Source organism: Mus caroli, chromosome 10 (assembly GCF_900094665.2).
Source record: "Mus caroli chromosome 10, CAROLI_EIJ_v1.1, whole genome shotgun sequence".
Taxonomy (NCBI): Eukaryota; Metazoa; Chordata; class Mammalia; order Rodentia; family Muridae; genus Mus; species Mus caroli.
The window spans coordinates 84,107,775-84,129,626 of record NC_034579.1 but is presented as its reverse complement, the minus strand read 5'-3'; the positions used below and the strand labels follow the sequence as shown (position 1 = coordinate 84,129,626).

Below are 21,852 nucleotides of genomic sequence, written 5' to 3'. Positions count from 1 at the left end.
TGTGTGTGTGTACATGTGTGTGAGTATGTGTGTGTGTACATAAAAGTAAACATTGCTCCCTAGGAACTGCAGAGCGAGCATGGGGCAGGCCTCTGACATGCAGGACCATGAGATGCTAAATCTCTGTTTTAGGCCACCATGTCCACAGTACCTTCTTGTGGCTGCCATAGGAAAACAACTCAGACAGGTTGGCTCTGAAGCACAGCTGAATCACCCACATAGAGCAGTTTGGGACACAGATGAGTTTAATAGCTTGAACTCCAGCTTCAGCCAATGATAAAACCTTGAGAAAACAAGAGTATGGTCAAGCAATGAAGCCATATCTGTGGCTGAGACCCTTGAGGGGCAGTGCACAAATAAGACATCTAGAATCCTGAAGAATAGCCAGGGGGAGAGGCACACACAGAGGACAACAGTGATAGAGGGAGACGGGGGGGAGTGTGGTACCTCAGAGCCACTTGTGAGTGTCCCAAGGGGTAAGCAGAACAGACTACTCTCATCATATCTAGGAAGAGACAAGTCTGCTGAGAGCTATGGAAGAGTCCAGCCAGGGCAGGCAACTCTTTCTAAGAGGTTGCCTGTGAAGGTGAGGAAGCCCACTGTGCTAGAGGCCAGGAGATGCTGGAAGGGCTTTCCCCATGACTTGGGCATCTTTGTTTGAATGTGCTTTCCTCTAACGAGGCACCTTGATGCTTACAGAGTGATGAGCCAATGAATGAAACAGTACCTTATCCTAATTACAGCTGGTTGGCCGTAAAGCTGCTAGCTGAATCACAGCCCAGCACTACAGACCTTTATAGATGCACATCTAGACATCTGTTTAGAACCTGTTGTTGGTGGAGGTTTTCTGCATAATTTATAAAGAGGGGAATTGGAGGCCGGATAATGTTTTGAAATGTAAAACATCTGACTCATAGCAGAGAGGATGAGCAGGGGGATGGCCCAGGAGAGACACTTATCTCATTGTTCACATACTGGGCAGAGAGAACTCAAGCCCGATAAGACATCAGGCTTCTCAAAGCAAAACTCCTTTAATGAGGGTGAGTCACAGTGCTACCCAGGGAAATGAATCAGGTGCCCACATGCCTAGGCGGCTTCGTAATTACAGGTTTTCCCTCCCTCTTAAATTAAAACCAGAGGCAGGTAACGACTGATGTCCCCATAGAATGAACGCAGCCAGATGGAAATATACAGAGGCCCAAAAAGTAAACTGAAAATATCAAAGGAAAGTAGCTTTTCCAGTGAGGAAAAGGAGGAGGGGAGGGAGAGGGAGAAAGGAAAACAACATGCCTGTGAGCCTGAAGACATGTTGCAATGCTTGTATTGTGTCCTCTATTTTGCTGATTCTCTCATCTTAACCCCACGGAGTTACCACAATAGCTTTTTTCCAACATTATACTTTCAGAAATAAGACTCGAGTTCCCTACAGTTTCCTGTTCAAGCTAGGAGAGTGAGGACTGCCTTTGTTCCTTCTGTCCTCATTTTCCTCTCTAGCTTCTGCATCTGGTGATGATCAGAAGTCCTATGAGTCCTATATCTTGAACATCTTCTTCCCCAGAATGTGTTCAGAGCAGCCAGTGACTCACCTCTGCCAGACAGTCTTACTTCCTGTCCTGGGCCCTCTAAGCAAAGCAGAAGCGAGGTTGAAGGGAGTGAGGGGCAGTGCAAATCATAGCTGCTTATAAGCTGGGGCAGTTTCCCATCAGGGTCAAATCAGGCCTAACAGCATCTTAGTGAGAAATCTAACAATCCACCTGGGTCATGCAGGGAGTTAAACTGATATTTTGGATCAATTTGTTCTGTGGTCAGGGTCTCTATGCAGTGCAGAAAGCATAGCTCCTTTTGCCCTCAATGTCTGTGAGCTGTGTGTGTGTGTAGTATATTGAGTACACGTGGTTAGAAGCTGGCAGAGAATATTCACTGTCTTTCCTTCTTAGCCATCTTGCCTTGAGACAGGATCTCTTAAAAAACCTGGAGCTGCTCAAGAATTGGTGGGAAGTTTTGGGAGGGATGTGGAGGAAGACCAGTCTGACGACCAGCAAACATCAGTAAACCTCCAACTTCTATGTAGGTGCTGGAGATCCGAACTCAGGCCCTCACATCTGTGCAGAAGTGACTTACACTTTGATCAACAAGAACTCTCCTTACCTACTGAGCCATCTTCCCATCCTACATCTAAGCTCTTTAGAAGACTCCAGTTTAGTCTCTGCTAACCTCTGTGCAGTAACCTCTTGATGATCCTTTCACTCAAGGGTCTCCAACCTTGAGGTCCTGGAACACACAGTCCACTTACCCAGAAGACATGCCATTCATTTCTGTTATGTCCAATCTCCCCACACTGTAGAACAATCTTCTCTCCTCTCTATCCACATATTCTTGTTTAGTCTTTGGGTCTTACTCAAAAGATCCCTTTCCATCACAGGACTTCTCAGAGCCCCTTGATTAAAACACATCTTACCACACGTTTCCCCAGAGACCTAAATTTGTCCTCATATAGCACTTGCATAGCACTTAAAATTTATTGCAATTGCTCCTATGAAGTCTGTCTTCTCCCATGATATCAAAGCAATCAGTATGCAAAGAAAGAAACAGAGAATAGACCTTCTTGAGTCAGAGCAACTCAATCCAAATCTTTATTTTATGACTTTTCTAGTCTTAAAGTGGATAACTTTCTAGAGATTAAAAAAAATGTTGATGTCAGCACCTCACCTAGAGCCCTGCACATGATAATTACCCATTGTGTATTTTTGTCTTTTTCCATCTTTAGGGTTCGAGACAGCTTTGTATGTAGCACAGAGAGTGTCTTAATCAGGGTTAGTATTCCTACACAAAACATCATGACCAAGAAGCAATCAATCATCTGCAAATAAAGATAATTTTACTTCCTCCTTTCTAATTAAAAAAAAAAAAGAAGCAGCAGCAAGTTGGGAAGGGAAGGGTTTACTCAGCTTACTCTTCCACATTGCTATTCATCACCAAAGGAAATCAGGAAGGAATTCACACAGGGCAGGAACCTGGAGGCAGAAGTGGATGCAGAAGCCATGGAGGGATGTTACTGGGTTGCTTCCCCTGGCTTACTCAGCTTGCTTTCTCATAGAACCCAGGACTAACAACGCAGGGATGGCACCACCCACAATGGGCCCTTCCCCCATTCATCACTAATTGAGAAAATGCCTTCCAGCTGGATCTCATGGAGCCATTTCCTCAAGGGAGTTTGCTTGCTCTGTGACAACTCCAGCTTGTGTCAAGTTGACACACAAAATCAACCAGTACAGATAGTATTATCCACACTTTTAGAAGGCAAGGGGACCCAAACATTGGTTAGACTACTTGCTTTGTGTCACACAACTAAGATAATGGCAGAAACAAGACAAGAACATCTCCTGCTGCATTGCCCTCTAGGATCCTGACTTTTCTCTTCAATTATTTATCCCACCATAGCGTGTTTCTTGAGCATTTACTAAGTGTCACCATATGCAAGGAACAAAGTCTCTGTCTTCTCTAAGCTGACCACTTATGAGAGAAGGTCGACTTCATAGTAGCAACTGCAATAAATCCTTCTGAGTGCTATGCAAGGGCACATTTAGGTCTCTGGGGGGAATGTGTGGCAAGATATGTTCTAATCAAGGGATTCTGGAAAATCCCGTGATGGAAAGGGATATTTTAAGTAAGATCCAAGGAGTGAACAAGAGAATATGAACAGAGAGGAGAGATGGTTGTTCTAAAGAGTGAGGAGTTTGGACATAACAGAAATGAATGGTATGTCCTCGGGGTATATGGGGTATGTCCCAGGACCTCAAAGCCATTATTTCTTTCAGGAATTACTTGTCTCATTCCAGGTATGGAGGCTCACATTTTTAATCCCAGCACTCAAGAGCTAGAGGCAGGTGGGTCTCTATGAGTTGAAGATCAATTGGGTTTTTATAGCAAGTTCTCAGCCAGGATTACAAACTAAACCTCTGTCCAGAAAATATAAAAAATATAAAAAAGTCAAACAACAAAGCATTACTCTTTCAGATGACCTGTGTTCAGGATCTGGTGACCTCCTCTGGGCCTCAGAAATGCATGTGATGAGCACACATACATGCAGGCAAACACATATACGCGTGACATAAAAATAAACTTAAAATTGAAATAAGCCCATCCTCAATTCCCTTTGTCAGATATCTTGTCTGAGCAATGAGAAAAGCAACGGATACACATTCATAACCAACCAATAATTAAGACTCCAACCACAGTAATTCATGCTTCAGGTTGCTAAAATAGAACATCAGTTCTTATTTAATAATAGAGAGCCAATTTTAGGTAAATAGATTAAAATGAATTTTAAAGTTTACAGAATAATTGCTGCTGCAAAGGTAATATATCAAGCGTGTGGGGAATAAAAAAAAACAATTCAGGTTCCCTTTGCATTTGATATCCTTGTATTAATCTTTTCTATTAGCAATTTCTGGGAGCAAATGTGTTATTAGTAAATAGCAAACTACTTATAGAACTTGACACATTTATTATAATGTTGCCCTTTCTAGAAAAGTATAGCTAATAGCAGAAATAAAACACAGCTGCAAATTGATGGTCTACACGACATCACTGGACTAGGAACTGTTCTATCTGATGCTGAGATAACTAAAATAGAGTAGACATTCCCTTCAAATTTAAACAAGTACTATTTACTTAGTACTAAGATTAGAAGAAACACAAAGCTACATGGAAGTTATGTGATATGTGATCTAAATCCTTCCTCTAAGACAACAGCCTCTCAAAATGCTAATCACCAGGGATGGAGATATTTGTTTGGCTAATAATGCTTCCCTTTGTGTGCGCCTGTGTGCTTCCCAGAAGAGAATCTGAAATCTATTGTTAGCTCTGTATAGTCAACTCCTGATGATGTGGACTCATAAAAGAGACCACAGATATATCTGCTAATAGAGGAAATGAAGACCAACAATAGTCCTGATTGATATCCAAGAAGAGTGTATAATGTAGAAACTACATCCTTGGCTCTGGAATAGGTGTGATTCTTTGAAGCCTAAGTGCTTTCCTCCTATCCCATTAGCTGATCTAAATCCGGACCATGGACAGCTTAACCATACATCTCTGTCACAGTTCACTCTAACCTCTGAAAGCTGCTGCTCAGCAGATGGAATTCTCCTCAAGGTTTCATGGCCCAACACAATATATTTTAAACTTTATATTCTAATGCAACAAAAGAGAGAAACAATAAGGAAGTCAATACTAGGAAAGAAAATATAGCCATCCTATCCAGTGTGTTGATCCTGTGATAAAACAGGGATGGCTTTCTATAAAGTTATTTTTAAAATCAAGCCAAAAGTCTACTAAATAGGAATAAAAAAAAAGAAAAAGAAAATTAGTTCAAATTATCAGACACATTACTTTCAAGAATGATTTTAATGGTCTTGGGAACACTGATTCCAACTACTTTATAACTGTCTGTAAAAACAGAATATCTTCCCATTGTAAAAGAAATCTTCTCATCTGTAAACTCAGGTTACATAACAAGAATTTACATTAAAATGACATCTCTCTGAGACAAGACTCCAGGGCTTAAGGGAATCACCCACCATTGTTAAGGGAAAAGTGGATCCTGGCTTGTAGAGATGGAATTCATGAGCCCCCCACCTTCAAGACCTAAGCAGCACCACCTTGTTGGGCAGGTTACAACATAAGAATTTGGAGAAACGAAAGCATTAAGTCCAGTGTATCAGTCACCATCATGCAGTCACCCAGTGCCACCAAATTTTACATCTAAACTAAGTTCATAGTAGGTAGGAGAATTCTGGTAGATAGGTAGGTAGATAGATAGATAGATAAAAAAATCAAATGATCATTCACTTATTCAAGTATTTAACTTCTGTTGTAAGTTAGTCACCATTCTAGGCATTGGGGATACATTTTGTTTTGAGACACAATCCCTCTACTTAAGGGGCTCATGAAACTCAAATAAATGTGTCCATATATAATTTGCAAGAAGTACATGCAGAGCACCAAACCTGGTGGAGCTATGAAAGGCTACACCAAGGAGATGTGGTCATGGGGTCATGGAGGTAGAGGGCTCATGAATGATGCCTGTGCCCTAACAAGAGCTTGCAAAGAGTCCATTTGTCTCCCCACGTAGACACATAGAGAATGTTCTGTCTATGAACCCAAAAGCTAACCACCAGGTATCCTCGATGCACATTTCCCAGCATCCAGAAGAGAAATACTCTTCCATGGTTTCAGTTATCCAGTTTATAACTGGGTGTGGTTGCACATCTTTAATCTCAGTACTTGGGAGGCAGAGGCAGACAGAGCTCAGTGAGTTTGAGGGCAGCCTGGTCTATATAGTGAGTTCCAGGATAGCCAGAGCAATATAGAGACCCTGTTTCAATGACAACAACAACAACAACAAATTATCCAGTTTAAAATCTTTTAATATAGCAGCTTTAATAAACCTTTAATTAAATTACCTGACAGAATTGGACTCTATCAGGCAGACTGGATGGGAAAAACATTTCAGGTTGATAGAATTGAGGAGCCATTTGCACTAAGAATAATATGCTTAGGAGTGCATGGTATATTTGGATAAAAATAAGAAACATGATATGAGTAAGTTGTATTGAATAGTCATTTTTGGTCTTGCTCACATAAAGATTCTTTTCTTCAAGAATGTACAGATAACAATTTTATTAACTTTAATGGACATAATAGCTAATCGGCTTATAACATATTATATTAAAAGTAATTGTGAAACGATCTCACATTATTAAAGTAAGTAGTGGAAGTCCATATCAAATTCATAATGAACCACTTGACAAGAGCTCTGGGTTACACACTTTATAAAATTTCCCTAGAGATACATAGTTCCTGGGGCATCATATGGATATTCATGTGTATTGGCTTTTTATATTGCTTCAGTTTATAAGCTCCTATAAGCTTATAAAGTTTATAACTATTGCTGTAAGTTTATAACTGTCATAATCAACAGTTTTCAGGGGGCTTTCAAAGTGATTTCTTTTAAAGTTTGATTGGTTTTGCTTGAGACAGAATCTAGTACAGTAATACAGGGTAGCCTGGAAATCACAATGTCATCAAGGCTGGCCTCCAACTCAAAGCAACCCTCCTGCCTCAGCCTCCCGAATACAGAGATTAAAAGCAGGAGCCACCCTAGTTTAAAATGACTGTTATAACTGAAAAGCTTCTTCTATTACGACACACATTTTTAACTATCCACAAGGTATGCATGCACACATTTTATAAAAAAAGTTGTTTTTTTATCCACAGTGCAAAGGATCAAACCCAGTGTTGCATACACAGTGATGAAGCACACAGACTTCTCAAGCAGTAGACCAGGACGATCCAGGATGTGCTTGAGAAAATGAAAGCTCTGCTGGCTTTAATGAGGAGGCATCAATAATGCAGGGATTTTCAGTCTGGATGGTCTCTAATACAGTCTCCCATCCTTTATCTTATATCTCAAGATTTCATTATTAAAGCATTAGCCTCACAATTTATTACTTATTCATACAAAAACATATTTTAAGGGAAAATAGGAATGATAGAAAATGCATAAGTGATACTCAGGTGGGGTTGGAGATGCGAGGGAGAATCCTTCTCTCTCAATCATGTAAAACCACAGAGACCAAGGGATTGGCATGGATCTGAACTGTGCCTTGGGGCCAGGCAAAATGAGAGGCTTCTTACCCAAATGAATAGAACATGGGGCATTGTAATAACCCTCTACCTTTGTATTCCTTACAGTGAGTTTAGAGGCTCATAACAATGTAGATTTATCCAGACAGTTTACATGAGCCACAAGTCTTAACTGGGTTCTGACTAAGGTCTAACTAGGCTGATATCCAGGCAATGGTCAAATCTGCAGTGTCAACTTAAGTGTTCAGGGTCCTCTCTCAAGACCCTGTGATGCTGGCAGAATTCATTTCCTCACAACTTTAGAATTGTGTGGCTTGCTTCTCCAATGCCAGCAGCACTGGGAAACAGACTGTAGTTTCTAGTCACTAGCTTCTAGATCTTGTATTAAGAGATCACATGATAGGTACAGGTTTACTCAGCCAACTCTGCTAGGGGTTGAGTCTGTCTGTAATGCTCATCTCCTGGGATTTGGTTTGGTTTTAACACATGCCTTCCAGCAGATGGCGCTGTTTCACGATCCTGTACAACCCTAGGACAGGTAGGGTTGGTTGCGAAGTGGGTGACTTGTGGGCAAGTCTTAGGAGCTATGGCCCAACTCCACTTCACCTTTTCCTTCTCCCTTTCCCTCTCCTTCATCCTTTCCCTCCCCCTCCCCCTCTTTCCCTTCCTTTTTATGTCTCTGTGTGCCTCTCTGTGCCTCTCTCTCTGTCCCTCTCTCTCCATCCTTTCCTGTCTCCTTCACTTCCTGTCTCTTTGTCTCTGTCTGTCTGTCTCTCTTTCTATCTCTGGTCCTTGATATGAAAAGCATTGTTCAAGCAGTCTTATGCCCTTGTCTCACAAGAAGCTTTGACCGCATCTTCCCCAACACAAAGGACTGTATTCTCTCAGACTGAGTCAAAAATGAATCGCCTCTTCCTTAAATTACTTATATTAGGTATTCTTCACAGGAATGAGAAAAAATAGTATGATCTTTTCTTTGATTAAGTTAAAGTCAATGACAGAGAATTTAATTGCATCTACACCCCCTCCCCATACACACTTTGTTATAAAACACACAACAGAGGTACAGCCCATCACTTTTGTCATTGGCCAGCAGTACATCACAGCTTTCATGTACTCAAGAGGAGGACTAGGGTTCAGAACGCAGGCATCAGGTGCCGGTTTCAGAACTCTGCCTGCCACAGGTGCCAAGCATCAAGTAGAGGAGCGAACGCTTCCCAAGTCGAGCTAGGGAAGCAGAGAGGAGCTGCTCTCTCTGGTACATCGAAAGCTGCCTGGAGCTTCTCTGGAACAAGTTCTGCCTTAGGTCTTCCAATGGCATGTCACACAAAAGCAAAGTCCTTGAAAAACAAGCACCAGGGTCAGTACAAAACCCACCTTCCTTCTGTCACAGCCAGGGATACAGAACAGAGCAGGAAACATGCTCCCAAATGGAAACAGTAGCACCAGAGGTGCACAGAGAGCAACGCCTAGCTGTATGGATGTCCTTTTCAACCAGAGGTACGGAGGGGTTTCTCCCCAGCCCGCGGTATAGACTGCAAATCCAAGGAGACTCCCCCAACTCCGTTTTCTGTCTTTCTTTCTTTCTTTCTTTCTTTCTTTCTTTCTTTCTTTCTTTCTTTCTTTCTTTCTTTCTAAGTTTTTCGAGACAGGGTTTCTCTGTGTAGCCCTGGCTGTCCTGGAACTCACTTTGTAGACCAGGCTGGCCTCAAACTCAGAAATCCGCCTGCCTCTGCCTCAAGAGTGCTGGGATTAAAGGCGTGTGCCATCACGCTGGCCCAACTCCGTTTTCTTATACATTGGAATCCGATTTCCCCTCAGTTTCATATTTAGCCATAATAATCACACATATGTCTCACAAATATAACTGATTGGGGAGGGACAGTTCAAGCGATTAAAAAAAAAATCTCAGCAGAGAAAATGAAATCAGATAGAAAAACTATTCATCACACCGAAGTAGACAGGGTAATTAGAGAGAAGATACATGCCGTGGTGAATTGGATTCTCAAAGAAAATTCCAGAGAATGAAGCAGTTAGATTTTCACCTGCATTAGCTCTGGGTAAAAAGCAAGAGAAAATCGAGTTAATAAAATGCTGTTTGAAACAAAGGAAGATCTCTCATGACATAACCTCTGTGGAATTGTGGCCCTCCATCACTGTCACCTTGTGTCTACTGGAATTTTAACCACTGGCTGTCCCCCATGGTGACACACATCCAGTGTATGGTGCCACCCATCCTAGGGCACACCTAACTAGGGCATGGAACAAGCAAGAAGAAATCCCAATCATGTGCACAAGTCAGTTCACTTGCTTGCTCGGAGCGACGTTAGAGATGTCAGATTCTGGTGGCCAGCCAGACTTATGTCACCCGGATGCTCCACACATGTGCTGAAGACTTAAGAATCCGGGTTGTGCTTGCTGCCTTAACTTGCACTAATATGGTGATACCCTCCCTCCCCAAAAGTATATATTCATTAAGCATTAGTAACACCAACTCATTTAAGCATGTATGTTTTCCCACATGTATTTTTTTTTATTTAGGAGTGCTAATTCAATGTAAAAAAGAATTTCAAAGAAGAAACTAATATCTATCCACCTGCAAATTCTGTTCCACCTACATCCTTTCCATTCCCAGGGCAGGTCAAGAGATGTCCTTGGGTAGGAAAAGGTGGCTAATCAAGTCAACAGCCTTGAAAGGCGGATGCTACCTTAAGGCAGCAGATTTCAGTCTGAAGAATATCGTACAGACACACGAGCAGCCTGTTTCAGGTGAGGAAGGAACTAACCAAGTTTCTGGTGAAATTTCAGAAAGAAAGGTGTGCATGAGGCAGGGAAGACAGAGAAATGGTACTGCATGGGTCTCCTGGGATTTTCCTGCTGGGCTTTTTGTCTTAAAAAGAACAACAAGCAAGTATCTGAGAGGCCACATTGAAAGAAAGACCTGGTTTCCTAGTCTCTTATAGATTCCAGGCATCACCGCATCCTGTTGAAGTTGATAGCTCTACATGGAAAGGAATAGGATAACCTTGGGGATATATTTTCTGAGCCCCCCTTCTTTTTTTATTTCCCTGAGGTATTTATGAAACTCAGAAGTTCTTATGACTTCCTGAAGGGGGCCTCAGAAGGCCACTGGGCTGAAAGCTGGGTGGGGTGGCATTCAGCCAGCTTGGCAAAAGGAGAGGTGACTGCAGCAAAGCACAGACACATATGGCAAAGACTCAGAAAGCTCCCCTGACCCCTAAGAGCTGAGTCAGCCAACAATGGGTCTGAGACTCAGCCAGAAGGGTATTGGCAGGGAATACTGGCATGTGTTTGTCTACTGTAGGACACAGGTATAGCCGTTGATGCTGCCTTCAGGCTTCACACACTAGCCATTCATTAGGAACTGAAATAAATATCTGAGTCGAACTGTCTCCACTCTCCATAGGTGTATCTTTGGTCTCTCCAAGTCTCCAAGGAGAATCTTGCTCCTTTTATCCAGAGAAAACAGGAGCTGCTAGACAGATAAATGGGTTATCTCTCTACTTATAATGTCTCCTTGTTCTTCAGACGAGCCAAGAAGAGACTGAAAGGCAGCTTACAATGCCAGTACCTTCAGTCCCTCTGTGGTACTACTCGCACCATGTCACTCCTCTCTCTGACCTGTTTTGTCAATGTAACTTCAACAACAGGGACGCCATTATTATTATTATTATTATTATTATTATTATTATTACTAAATTTTTTTTTACTTATTTATCCACTTTACATCCCACTCACTAGCCCCGTTCCGGTCACCCCCTCCTACAATCCTTCCTCCATCCTCCTCTCCCCTTCTCCTCTGAGTGGGTTCCCCCCACGCCAAAAGAATCCTCCCTCCCTGGCACTTCAAAAGCCTCTGTGTAGCTAGGCACTTCCTCTCCCACTGAGACCAGACAAGGCAGCCCAGTTAGAAAAACATATACCACAGACAGACACCAGCTTCTGCGATTGCCCCAAGTACCCGTTCAGGACCGTGTGAAGACCAAGCTGCACATCAGTTACATCTGTGTGGGGAGGCCTAGGTCCAGCCCATATATGTTCCTTTGGTTGGTGGTTCAGATTCTGAGAACCCCAAGGGTCCAGGATAGTTGACTCTGTTGGTCTTCTCGTGGAGTTCCCATTCCCTTCAGGACCTGCAATCCATCCTCCTATTCTTCCCTAAGAGTCCCCCAGCTCCATCCACTGTTTGGCTGTGGATGTCTGCATCTGTCTGAGTCAGCTACTGGGTGGAGCCTCTCAGAGGATAACATGCTCAACCACAGGGACTTTTAAAGCTGCTCTGTTCCTTCATTGAAGAATCATTGTTTTCTTCCCTTTAACATAGTCCTTTTCTCATAGCCTGTCTCCCAAACAGAGCCCCATCTCCTCTCTGAAATGAATTACTTACTTACTCTCTTAGAAACTTTCACCTCACCCTTGCTAGCCTTTCACAGAATGGGACACATGAGTAAATTTACTTCCTGTTGTTCAGATAAACCATTTGTCTTTACATTTTTATTTTAAATTAGATGTAGGACTGTGTAATGGTTTAGTTAAGAGCAGTGCCCTTGGAAGCCAAAGGAGGGCATCAGATCCTCCAGAGGTAGAGTCACAGGGGGTTGTGACATAGGTGCTGGGAATGGAACCTGGGTCCTCCGCAAGAATAGTGTTCTTTCTTAATTGCTCTCCAGCCACTAAACCACTACTCTTCTATCAACTGATTTCACTTGAAATTACAAGCCTAGAACCATATACCTGCACACACCATGCGCTGTGTTTTCATAGTTTGATACTATTGAAACACGACTTCTCCTTTTTTTTTTTTTTTCTTTTCAAGCATCTAGTAGCAAACATCTTGCCTCCTGTGTGATTCATAATTTGTCATGAAGCCACTACGGAAAAGTCATGTGACCCCAGAGGACAAACAAACAAAGAGACCAAGTGAGCCATTTCATGATTTGTTGAGAACAGTTTTATTGCCGTTTTGACAACGCAGTATTTTTCTTTTAAGTACCTAAAATTCTGATCGACTTGAACTACTGTTTTTCGCTAATGCTGTACAAACTGGACATGCTGTCAAACCACCATACAAATAATTATGTTTCCTCCCATAGATGAGTGATGTTCTCAGCCTTGGTCAGAGAGGCTCCTTCTGGCGGTGGGTGGTAGTAAAGGCAGCCTCAAAGAAGGTCACAGTGATGAGAGTGAGAGATCGATGGGCACACATCCCTAAGGAGGATGTTCATATCACCCACTCCAAGGCTTGTGGACTCTCTCAGGACAGAAGGTAGAAAGAATGGAAGAGCCAGAGGATGAAAAGATGGGTAGTGTAATAAGACCCTGTCTTTTGGAGTTGACATAGCTCTTGCACTGAACTCACAGCTATAGAAGATACAAGTAGTAGTCACAAGACCGGACCCATCAATAGTCCACCACAGACAGTAGTGGTGAGGAATGCTCATGGGGTCCCATCTATCCCTAAGTGGCTGGGGGAGGAAGAGTCACATGTTTCAGTTATATAGCCACTGCTAAGTTATCCTGACTCAAGTAAATACTACCACTCACACCCTAGGAAGCGACCCTAATGAAACATAGTGGGTTAGGAGGTTGAGGGGAGAGTTTGGCAAGAATGAAAAAGAGATAAGAGTTAAAATCAAAGATAATGGGATAATTATGATCACAGTACTTTATATATGTATAGATTTGTTAAAGCATTAAAAATATACTGGATTTTTTTGGATGTCCCAAACACATAAATTATACACCACCCTCATAAATTCTTAACTTCCACACTGAATCTTAGATTGGAACTTAAAGATCTTCTCTGTTGTCTTTGATTTCATTGTCATCTTGGCGCCAAAGTGTCCCTCCACAAGCTGCATCCAGAAGCAGCTGTAATAACTAGGTCTTGACTTCGGGGGCTCTATTTCACATTCCCATGAACTAATTAGAAGGGAGGCCTTTGCCTGCCTCTCTGATAGTCCCTAACCAGTGAGAGAGCTCTTGCCACCCTCTCCATCCTGATTTTATTTCTCCAGTGTGTCCTCTCTGCAGAAAGCCATCCTATGCTGCTGAGCACCTAATGACTTTGGTTTTGTTTTTCCTTCCATTTGGAAAGAGGCACTTTTCTACCTTACTTAAAAAAAAAATCCCCTCTCTCCAGTTAGCTTTCTCCAGCAGGAGGTAGATGGTTTGAAACTACAACAGAACTGGAAGCAATTAGTTACCCAGGACGTCTGACTTGCCTGGCAGGTGCTCCTGTGAAGGTGCTAATTCATGAAGTGCTTTATATAGAAAGAGCTTTCTGGATTCAGTTTTCTAGAAGAAAGGAGATTCTGTCACGATTTGTTCTTGTCTCCCTGCCTCCCCAGAATCTACAACACACCTATCTGGTGCCTTCTTACTGAGAAACTCAAACTTTGGAACCACCATCATACACTAGGCTGCTGTTTCTTGATCTTTTGATCTTTTTTTACCTTTTGCTTTTTAATGAGCATACAATTATTACATGGTTTCTCACACTGCCTCAACTCACTGACAAACCACTGTCTTAACGACCTATTCAACTTAGCTTCTTTGTTACTCAAGTTTAGATTGAAATGACTAAACTGAGTTTTCCCCATCCCAACTACGGTCAACTCCATTCTTTCAGTGGTTTAAAAAGATCTGAAGTCCTTGAATCTTATCTTTTGTTCTTTTCATCTTATCAAATTCTTGCATCCAAACACCAAAAATATGTTATCTCCACCTTCAAAATAGATCCAAAATTCCACCATATAAATCCCACACTTACCAATATTAAAAAGAAATCCCTGATAATGGTGTGTGTGTGGGGGGGGGGGAGAAACGTACATACTGACAGCCACTAAGGCTACCTCAAGGTCTGAAATAGCTAAGGAGATGGGCTCTCTGCTCAGGAAAGTGCTCATATGATGCATGACGGGCAAGAGCAGAGGGCACTCCTGAGGAATAAACATGCAACGATGTCCCATCTCAACAGTACTCCAGAGACTAGGGAACAGAATTGTTGACCCTCAAGGAAGAGTGGGATAGGTTTATACCTTACCGAACAAATGAAGATTAGTCCAAGTGTTTTGAACTTGAACGGAGACCAAAGTATATATATGGTACAGTCCTTCATGCCAAGTGTCTCCTCCAGGAAATCATACCGATAAACAATAATTTGGAGGTGCACAGGATAACCCCCGTGCTTACTTCCATGGTCTTAAGATGGAGTCATTCCTGGGTTCATGTCCAGTCCCACTGCAGACCCCCTCCCTTCATTCCATCCCTCTTTAATCTTGACTGTAGGAGCCTCTGTCCCTCATGGAAGCTTCAGCTCAATGTCCCCATTGAGTTTTGACTGTTCCTTGTCTTTTGGTTGTTCCTTTTCTTCTCCGTGCAAATTCTGCAGTCAAAATGACACTCTTTCACCCTTATTTCCTTGCTTTTCCGTCACTTCAGCATAGCCATACAGCCAGTCTACAATCTGTGTGGATTTCATCTCTTTGAGTTTTCTGAACTTGTTGTGTTCTACAGCTGACCCAGGCTGGAGAAAGTGCAGAACTGTATTTTGTTTGTGATTTGTGCTCATAAGCATCTATTGGGCCTTTCCCTTGGTTGGGGGTGGGCGTGGGGGTGAGGGGTGGGGTCACTCCATGCCTCTTTTCTCTAAGCACCTATTTGAGCTCTTTTCAAATGCTATACTTTCACTGTCTCTCTTCCCAGTTGGAGATACCACCTTCTGCTATATAGAGAAAATACAAACTATCCGATTTTCTGTAGATTGCCTCTTGCTAGAATTTTGCCCATACCCCAAATATCTTGAATGCTGGAAACATACTCCTATCTGGAATCAGCCTTTCCACTTATTTAACAAGTCTTTCCCTGTCTCTCCTCCTTCAGCAGAACTTAAATTTTCCTTTGGAAAAAATTCCCTGTAAAGACTAATCATGGTCTATACTTGCTTTCTTTAAGTTCTTACCTCGTGTTTTTCCTTGTATACATTATGTAGATGTTTTGTCTATTACTTCTGATCAAGTTGGTCTTATCGAGGTCATCAGTGACATCTATACTGTTAAATCCACAAGTAGCTATTCCTCATCCTAGACTATGTAAGGGCTATGTCTAATAGAGCCAATTCACTAAGTTTCTTCTTCCTCCTCTTCTGCTTATCCTCCTCCTCCCCACCTCTTCCTCCTCCTCTGCCTCCTCTTCCTCTTTCACCACCATCTTCTACTTCTTACATGCTGTGAGTGTGTGTGTGTGTGTGTGTGCATATAGTATGAATACATGGAGAGCAGAGGTGTTACCATATGTCTTTGACTACCACTTTCCACCTTATTATTTTTAGTCTTTCACTGAAACCATAGCAAACGATGAGCCAGGCTGACCAAGTACCAAGTACCAGGGATCTGCCTGTCTCTGCTTCCCACCCCAGTATTGGCATGACCGATGTCCATTACCATCCTCAGCTTTTCACTGTGCGCTCGAGATATGCACTTGAATCTTCATGCTCATGAGGAAGGAGTTTACTATCGAGTCATCTCCGTGGCCTCACACTCTTTCCTTTGTGATATTTTCTTTCACTTAACTCCAGACTCCAGTGCCTGCCTGGTCAAGGATGGTGGCTCCTTCTTTGCACCCTTTGTCAGTGCTTCCTTTTATCCCACCCTCCACATTGCTCAGTTTTAGTCTTCCTTCCTTACATACACTCAACATTATATATATCAGTGGTTCTCATCCTGTGAGTCACAAACCCCTTTGGGGTTGAATGACTCTTTCACAGGGCTCACATATCAGATATCCTGAATATCAGCTAAATACCTGATTCATAACAGTTATGATTCATAACAGCTGAAAAATTACAGTTATAAAATAGCCACAAAATAAATGTACGGTTAGGGATCACCACAACATGAAAAGCTATATGAAAGGGTCACAGCATTAAGAAGGTTCAGAACCACTAATCTATATAATGATGGTCACATTTACATCTGTCCCTTGGACCTTTAGCGGCCTGCTCAACCTGTCTTTTAAAAAATATTTGATAGACACCTAGAGGTAAAATTAACACCAGATATTCAACTTGTTTCCTAAATCCACCCCTTCCACCAGTTTCTTACACATCAGAAGAGAGCAAGTTCACTCTTATTGATGTTTCTGACATCTTACAGGCATCCATAAAATTTTTTCCCACAGTGCCCACATTTACTTCTCTACAAAATTTTGTTGAATTTACATTAACAATATGTCCAAAGTACCTCTGTTTCCCTCTCCCTTCTCTACTTTGATCTCAGTTTATGTGTCCATTCACCCTACTTGAAGCTGCACACTGGCCTTCTAACTGGACATCATAGTTCAGACTCAGCACAGTAGTCAGAGGCATCCTCATGGGACAGAAATTAGATGACATGGCTCTTCATTCCAAGGAAAAGACAGTCTTCAAAAGAAATGGCCAATTGGGCTTTAAGGGAACTAAACATACATTCTTACCTGAATATATTACATTTCAAAAAATTCATTTGGCTCGTCTGCTTAAGATAGAAAATGCCCTACAGTGGGGAGTGGGAACTTGTAGAGCCCACCTTCAGTAGAAAGACAGGGCATCAAGTGGAGGGATGGGGTTGCCATCCCACAGTCAAAAACTCTGACCCAGAATTGTTCCTGTCTGAAAGAACTGCAGGGACAAAAATGGAGAAGAGCCTGAGGAAAAGGAGGTCCAGTGACAGGCCCAAAGTGGGATCCAGCTCAAGGGGAAGCCCCAAGGCCTGACACTATTACTGAGGCTATAGAGTGCTCACAAAAAGGGGTCTATCATGACTGCCCTCCAAAAGACCTAACAAGCAACTGAAAGAGTCAGATGCAGATATTTACCACCAACCAATGGACAGAAGCTGCTGACCCCTGTTGTTGAATAGGGAAAAGCCAGAAGAAGCTGAGGAGGAGGGCGATGCTGTAGGAGGACCAGCAGTCTCAACTAACCTGGACCCCTGAGATCTCTCAGACACTAGACCACCAATCAGGCATCATACACCGGCTGATATGAGGCCCCCAACACATATACAGCAGAGGACTGCTGGGTCTAGGTTGAGTCAGAGAAGATGCACCTAACCCTCAAGAGACTGGAGGCCCCAGTGAGTGGGGAAGTCTGGTGGAATATGGGTTGTGGGGGGTACATCCTCTTGGAGACATGGGGTTGGCGGAGGAAGTATGGAATGCGAAACAGTCAGAGGGTAGACCTGGAGGGGGATAAAATCTGGAATGTGAAAAATAAGATTAAATAAAATTTTTAGAAAGAAAGAAAGAAAGAAAGACTATTTCAGGGGAAAAAAGAAAAAAAGAAAAAAAAGGAAATGGAGACCCTTCATTGAGCCCATCCTGCCCCTTCGCATGTCAGGCAATTACCCCAGTGTGGTCCTTCCTTCTTCGCTGACGCCATCTTCTCCCCACATCCATCTCCATCTCAAGTCCACTTCCTGCACACAACATTAATCCTTCCAGTTAAATGAGATTTTTTTTTTTACCCATAAGATTCCCTCAAAGCTTTTCTTTTCAGCCTTGTTTGATGATTTCTAAGTTGAAGCTTTAATCACAGTTGAGGATGCTTTTAAATGGTTGCCTCTCAAAAGAAATCTGTTGCTTCACCTAAAGTTTTGCTTTAAAAAGTTATATTAGCTCTTGTTCTATTAAATATCATTTTGTCAAGATGAATGTATTGTACAATCATTTACAAAATGAACTGGTCATATAATGCTAATTATTCTTCAAAGTCAAGAAAAGGCTCCAGAAATCTCTTCTGTATTAAAACTTTGTAGATTTCAAGTAAACATATTAAAAGGAAAGATAAAAACTGAAAATGGTAAGTAATATAGGTTTCTATAGTTTACAAAATAAATTCACTTAAGTAAACCCATATATTAACACAGATGCCCAAGGGTGAAATCACCCTTTTCAGAAGAAACAAAAGTGAGTTGATGATTAATACTGAGGATATCCAGGATGGAACTGACACAAAGGCATTCTCTGTCAAAATATGTCATCTAGGGTGTCTGCAAAGGATGGATCTTAAGGCCAAAGTGTAACACATTAACTATGTCTGTAAGATTATGTAAACCATGACTATTTCAAGTAGATCAAAAACAAAACAAAACAAGAAAACAAACCAATCTATCTTAAAATTTTTAACATTTTACTTTTTTATTAGATATTTTCTTTATTTATATTTCAAATCTTATCCCCTTTCCTAGTTTCCAATCTGAAAATCCCCTTTCCACCCTCCCCCTGCTCCCCAACCCACCCACTCCCATTCCCAGTCCTGGCATTCCCCTATACTTAGGCATAGAACCTCCATGGGACCTAGGGCCTTTCCTCCCATTGATGACCAACTAGGCCATCCTCATCTACATATACAGCTAGAGGCACAGGTCCCACCATGTGTTTTCTTTGATTGGTGGTTTAGTTCCAAGGAGCTCTGGGGGTACTAATTAGTTCATATTGATGTTCCTCCTATGGGGCTTCAGACCCCTTCAGCTCCTTGGATACTTTCTCTATCTCCTTCATTGGGAACCTTGTGCTCTGTCCAATGGATGATTGTGAGCATCCACTTCTGTATTTGCCAGGCACTGGCAGAGGCCCTCAGGAGACAGCTATCTCAGGCTCCTGTGAATGAGGTAACCAAATCACAAAAGAACACACATGATATGCACTCACTGATAAGTGAATATTAGCCCAGAAGCTCAGAATCCTTCTTAGAAGGTGAGAACAAAATACTCAAGGAAGGAGTTACAGAGACAAAGTTTGGAGCAAAGACTGAAGGAACGGTCACTCAGAGACTGCCCCACTTGGAGATCCATCCCATAAACCACCACCAAACAACATTTTACTTTTTAACTCAAATCAACATGGTCCTTGCACATTATTACAGAATTCCATCTACTGCAAAGACTGTGATAAATTGCTGAGGTAACCATTGCATTAGAAAGTCACAGCAATACCACTGGAACCCATTTCAACAGCTGAAGGTTAGGTTTTGGCTCTGCTGAAGGTCAGACAGGGAAGCATCCTGATGCTAACAACTGCTCTGGACATTTTGGATGATGGAGTAAATATGAGATCTTACCCTCCCTGCTTGGTGGCCAGGGCTTAGACACTACACATACCACTCTGTCTTATAATGAAAACAAACAAAATAAATAATAAATAAAAGAAGAAGGACACCAAGTAAAATCTCTATCTACCTCAAAAGATAATTGACCAAAGTCAAATCCTTAAAAACATTTTTGTGCCCCAAATGAAACAAAACTAGTAAAGACTTTCCTTTAAAATCCTTGCCAACCACTTGCCTTTGGGGGCTTTAAAATCTAGAACTGAGCATTTAAGTAAGTGATGGTTGAATAATAATTACACACCTAGAGTTCTTTCCAGGGTCTATATGCCATTTCTCTATAGAAGACATACCAGAATTTCTCATCCTATAAAATTGCATCTGCTATATGCAAAACAGTATATACTCATTGAATGAGTGTGACACTTGAGTAGACAGAAGAGGAAATGAGAATTCTTGCTACTGCTGTTAACCGTTACTAGTATTTATTGAGCACTAACTTAGCACCTGATAGGACATTATGCTAATCACTGCTTTATACGCAGTGTCACATGATAGGCTAAGAACATCTAATTAGTTTCTTGTTCATTTAATTTTTGTATGGAAGAAACGCTGTAGCACCAAAACCCCAAGCCTGTCCCATAATTAGTAATCGATTTGGGCAGCCTGACTTCAGGGCCTACAAGGTACTAGACCCAAGTACTTAGGTGTGGGTTCTAGAAAGAAGAGAGAAGATAGTAGGTAGCTAAGCAAACAGGTTATTGGCATCATTTTACATATTGATAAGACCACTGGAGAAAGAAACAATTTGATAGAAGTGACTCAAGCAAGCCTGCTACACACCTGTAATCCCAGCATGTAGGGAGCTGAGAGAGGACCATGAGTGTGAGGCTAGCCTGGACTATAGAGCTAGCCTGTCCTCCTTCACATATCATCAGAGTGAATGTGTATTTTAAAAGGCATGAACATATAATAATTTGCACACAGTAACGGGGGATTTTCTGAGGAAATAAAGGCTTTTCAATGCCTTAAAAACAAAAAAAGAAGTTGGGGACATAAATGCTGGCACCAGGTTTGAGTGCTAGCATTGTTTGGATGGGCGGCTGTTATTTGTCTTCTTTGTGTCTGAATTCCCTTCATACACTCATCCAAAGGTCAAGATAAGTTGATATAACTAAAAAGCCTAAAACGCTGTCTGACAGAACACTAAGTATCACCTTTTATTATCGGAATGGTTGTATTCACTTTTGCTTCTTTCTTACCATGATTCTTATCATACTGAGATTTGAGTACAATCTGAAGATTATGTGAAGGCATTATGTGCAAGGCAAAACCTAAATGATGCTCAATCACATACATATTAAAATGATGCAGGTGGAAGGAACTAGAGTGCCGTATTCCCCAAGCCAGATGCCGGGGGGGAAAAAATGCCTGGATGCCTGGGTGGATCTGCTGAAGGTTAAATTCAAGGTTGAGTTGGGAACCAGATGACTGTTGGCTTCATTGGCCATGACAAGGGTCTGAGTGCCCTGACACACTTTAAACACAGCAACAACATGCTTTGATTTACATTTTATAAACACCAGTCTGGCTGCCTCGAAAGGTTAGATTATGACTTCTAGAATGTGTTTAGTGTGAATTAGACAGAAGAGGGAGAACCATTCAGGTCCCTGTCCTCAGTGGGATGTCCCTCAGCCTTACCAGGTAGCTGTGAGCCCATTCTTCTCCAAGGGACATTAACACAATGAATCTGACAAGAACCAGAAAGCTTTCCCTAGTGGGTGGTACTTACTTTCCTGTTTCCAAGTTTGCCTGGGTTTCAGCAGGTGATTGTCTACCTTAGTGACAGCATCCAACTCAGCCTTACCAGATCTCTTTAATGAGGGTTCTTTAGTCTCAAAGCAGCTGTAAACAATGGTCCCATGTGTTGATTAGCTTATAAAATTGTGAGAGAGCATTTCCAGATCTCCGGCTATTTTATACCCATAATAGTATTAAATTGTTATATTGATCTTAACATTGGAAAGACTATCAATGTACTAAAACCATTGTTATACCCATGCCATGATAAAAATCTGAGTACCCTAAACTACTGC

At 41.9% G+C, this 21,852-nt stretch overlaps 1 protein-coding gene across 1 annotated transcript in view; it reads right to left on the bottom strand.

Annotated features, from left to right (window-relative positions):
- Nucleotides 1–21,852, bottom strand: part of Anks1b (ankyrin repeat and sterile alpha motif domain containing 1B) — a 1,052,697-nt gene that overhangs the window by 596,791 nt on the left and 434,054 nt on the right. The window lies entirely within an intron of this gene.